At 45.6% G+C, this 3861-nt stretch overlaps 1 pseudogene; it reads left to right on the top strand.

Annotated features, from left to right (window-relative positions):
• The first annotated feature begins 2587 nt into the window (after positions 1–2587).
• LOC132422272 (kinetochore-associated protein NSL1 homolog pseudogene) lies at positions 2588–3613 on the top strand (annotated as a pseudogene).
• The last annotated feature ends 248 nt before the right edge of the window (positions 3614–3861 follow it).

Here is a 3861-nt window from a genome sequence, read left to right on the forward strand (position 1 = left end):
AAAGAGTCAAAACATTTCTCCCTTTTTGGAGCAGACTCTCAAGAATTATAGCAAAGCTTCCCTGGGTCTGCTTTCTCACAAAGGGGGAGGGGGAGAAGTAGGTGTGTCCAAGACTGCTCAGACACTGAAAGAAGAAGAAACAGTTTTCACAAATAACTTGTGCCAGTTCAGGTCCTCCAGGAAGCAGACGCTAAGATAGAATTCAAGTCCGTGAAAAGTCCGTGACACAGAAAGGGAGGAGGGCGCAGAAGTGGGGAGAGCTCATACTGCCTGCAGGTCAGACAAGGCAAGAAAGAAGGGAGTGGGGACTGGTGAGGGAGAGCATAGGACTACAGTGCAGCTCAGAGAAAGTCTCAGCCAGGCCAACAAGGAGCCCCAGAGCCAAGACTGCCTGGCAGTGTCCCCACACGTGGGAAGGACTGGCCCGGCTCTGGGACCCTCACCATGCTGAGTCCCTGAATCGGAAGAGCCTGCCCAGAGTGCGGTCTCTGGACCACCGCGGTGGGTCCCTACAGAGGGCTCTTGGCCGGCAACTCTGCTTACAGCAGGATCCCCAGCAGCGCACTCCCAGTTTGCCCAGGACTGCACTCGGCTGGTTAGTATTGGAATAATTTTAATATGGTTTCGGCAGAATAAAGAGGCAACAAAATAATCCTTTGACAGTTCTATCTCTTCGTTTCTGAAACTTTCATCTCATTCCTTATCTTAAAAACACCAAAAGTAGGTCTAGTCTAAAAGTAAGGAAATTGGCCCTAATTTGATAAGACAGTCTCTGCTGACTTCCTGAAACACCCCACCCAGAGCTTCCCCATCCAGTCCTCCTCTGTATACATCACTGATCCTCTGCCTGTCCCTTAAATTCTGCCCTTCCTCAAGCTGTGCTTGTCACTCTGTCCACACTACCTGGGCTACTGTTGTGATGGAATGATATTTGAAGTAGTAACTGATGCAGTTTTTTATTAATAATATTTCCTCCTCTCTTGCATGATCCCTTCACCCATCCAGTTATGGGAAGTGTGAGAGATACTAAAGACATGCGGTATTCGAATCTCTCTTTGGGTTTTATTGCTTACCTGGGGCCTAGGGGTAGGGTTGGGGGTTTACCCAGAACTGGGGATAAGGGGCAGGGGCCCTCTGGACGATATGCACGTCTCAGTATCTTCATCTATTCTCCTTTCTCTCTGCTTCTGCATCCCAGAGAAATTGATCTGGTCTGCGAGGCATAGAGATGCAGGGCTGTCAAATCAGGACCCGAGCCAAAAAGTATAGTGCATTAATCACTAGTAAAGTTGTCTTCCATTAGTGACAGAATGATAATACATATACAGGTGACACAGGACAAAAGGAAGAAAGAATTGGGGCTTGAGCAAAAAATCAAGTCTTAGCCATGGAACAAAGAGAAAGAAACACATTTTGAAAAATAAAAGGATGTCTTTTAGATTTAATCAGATACAAAACTTGCAGGCAAAATGAGAAGTGCTCGATACAGAAGCCTATAGGTAAAACAGCTCTAATCTTTTTTTTTTAATTTATTTTTGGCTGCATTGGGTCTTCATTGCTGTGCGCAGGCTTTCTCTAGCTGCAGCGAGTGGGGGCTACTCTTCGTTGCGGTGCACGGGCTTCTTATTGCGGTGGCTTCTTTTGTGGAACACGGGCTCTAGGGCGTGCGGGCTTCAGTAGCTGTGGAGCACAGGCTTAGTTGCTCTGCGGCATGTGGGATCTTCCCCAACCAGGGCTCCAACCTGTGTCCCCTGCACTGGCAGGTGGATTTTTTTTTTAAACATCTTTATTGGAGTATAATTGCTTTACAATGTTGTGTTAGCTTCTGCTGTAAAACAAAGTGAATCAGCTATACCTATAGCAGACAAATTCTTAACCACTGCATCACCAGGGAAGCCCAAACAGCCCTAATCTTAAACAGCTAAAAGTTTCTATCTCATTATCATATTACACCAGCTTTTCAGTGCCAGATTTTCCAGCAGAAGAGGAATAATGAGTTTAATAAGAATGATAATGAGGAGAAATTATCCCAGCCTGGATTTCTGGCCCAGATGAAAATATCTTTCTCTGAGCACCGGAAAAACAGGTTTGCAGCCCAGTCTGGATCTGGGTTTTTCAGAATGTGGCCCCAGGATCTTCTGCCTCAGTGAGTTCCTGTTAAGAGGCTATTGCATAGACCTACTCCAGACCTACTGAGTCAGAATCTCTGCAGGGAGCCCCAACAATATACAACTTTAACAACCACCCCGAGTGATTTTTACACACACTCTAATTATGAAACCTCTGCTTTAAAATTTAAGAAGATTTGCGAAAAGGGTGTGAAGAATGTTAACACCTTGGATTAAAGAGGCAGTCTATTTTATAGTCCCATTATAGAGTAATAGAAAACTTTACGGCTCTTGTGCAGTTTAGGGTCAAGAGCAGGCAATACCCAGACCAGATTACAATGGCAACCTTATATTATTTAAAAGAGTAGATACTCTAAAATCCTCTCTTCATTGCAGCGCCATTCAAAATCTTCTCTTCAGACAGTTGAAGCTGGAAAACGGGAGAGGGCTTTAGTCGGTGGCTCTCCCCTCTGTGGGACATGGAGAGAGTAGCTGCGATAGATGACAGGGCCTCGGTCCCTGCCACCTCCTGAAAAGACTTGCAAGTCCGCTGCACCTCAAAGCGGGCAGTGATGGAAATGCTAGAACTGGTGGCAGCTCTGCGCAAAACCTCGGGGACGCGCTGCCAGAGGAGATTCGGGAGCCCCTGCTGCAAGATGCGCAGTGGACTTCTGAATCAGCTGTGCAAGAGAATGTCAACATTCATGGGCAAGCATGGCAGGAAGCTTCAGACAATTGCTTATGGATTCTGATATCAAAGTCCTTGAAAACCAGTTTGATGAAATCACAGTCCATGTAGCCACAAAACAGTAAGCAGTATCCCAGAAAGATCCTTCAATGTGTCATCAAAATCATAAAAGCAAAACAAGAAATTCTGAAGCAGTACTAACCTGTTGTACATCCATTGGACCTAAAATATGACCCTGATCCAGCCCCTCGTATGGAAAACTTGAACTGCAGAGAAGAAACAATAGCTAAGGAGATGAGTGAAGCTACGAAGTCCTTGCCTGCATTAATTGAACAAGGAGATGGATTTTTCCCAAGTTTTAAAGATGCAGCCTATTATCCGGCTCCAGAAAGTCCACCAAGAAGTCTTCTTCGGGGGCTTCCCTGGTGGCGCAGTGGTTGAGAGTCCACCTGCCGATGCAGGGGACACGGATTCGTGCCCCGGTCCGGGAAGATCCCACATGCCGCAGAGCGGCTGGGCCCGTGAGCCACGGCCGCTGAGCCTGCGCGTCTGGAGCCTGTGCTCCACAACGGGAGAGGCCACAACAGTGAGAGGCCCGCGTACTGCAAAAAAAAAAAAAAAAAAGAAGTCTTCTTCGGGTTGTTATAGGAAACCAAATGTTAAACCTGAGAGCTTTATAGCACAAGTAAAAACCACACCAGTGGAGACTTCTGCTAGGAAAACCACTGACTTGGTACTGAGAAGGAAGGGAACTAAAGACTGCCGTCAGAGAAAATGGTATCCGTTGAGGCCAAAGAGAATCAGTCTTGATACATAAGGTCTTTCTGTTTATCTTGGGAGTTGAAATTAGGCACTATCAACATTTAGATTACAGCTTAATGCCTAGACAGGACTTCAATTAAAACAACAGATAACTAGTGATTCCTTTATACAAATATAGTAGCTCTATGCTGGGGTATGATGCAATATTGTGTTTCTTCCCTCACCTTTTCATCTATAGTCAATGAAAAGCATATTTTTTTTAAAATATTTACACAAAGTCTGTCAATGGTCATTAAGAGTGTA

This window comes from Delphinus delphis, chromosome 3, assembly GCF_949987515.2.
Source record: "Delphinus delphis chromosome 3, mDelDel1.2, whole genome shotgun sequence".
Classification (NCBI taxonomy): domain Eukaryota; kingdom Metazoa; phylum Chordata; class Mammalia; order Artiodactyla; family Delphinidae; genus Delphinus; species Delphinus delphis.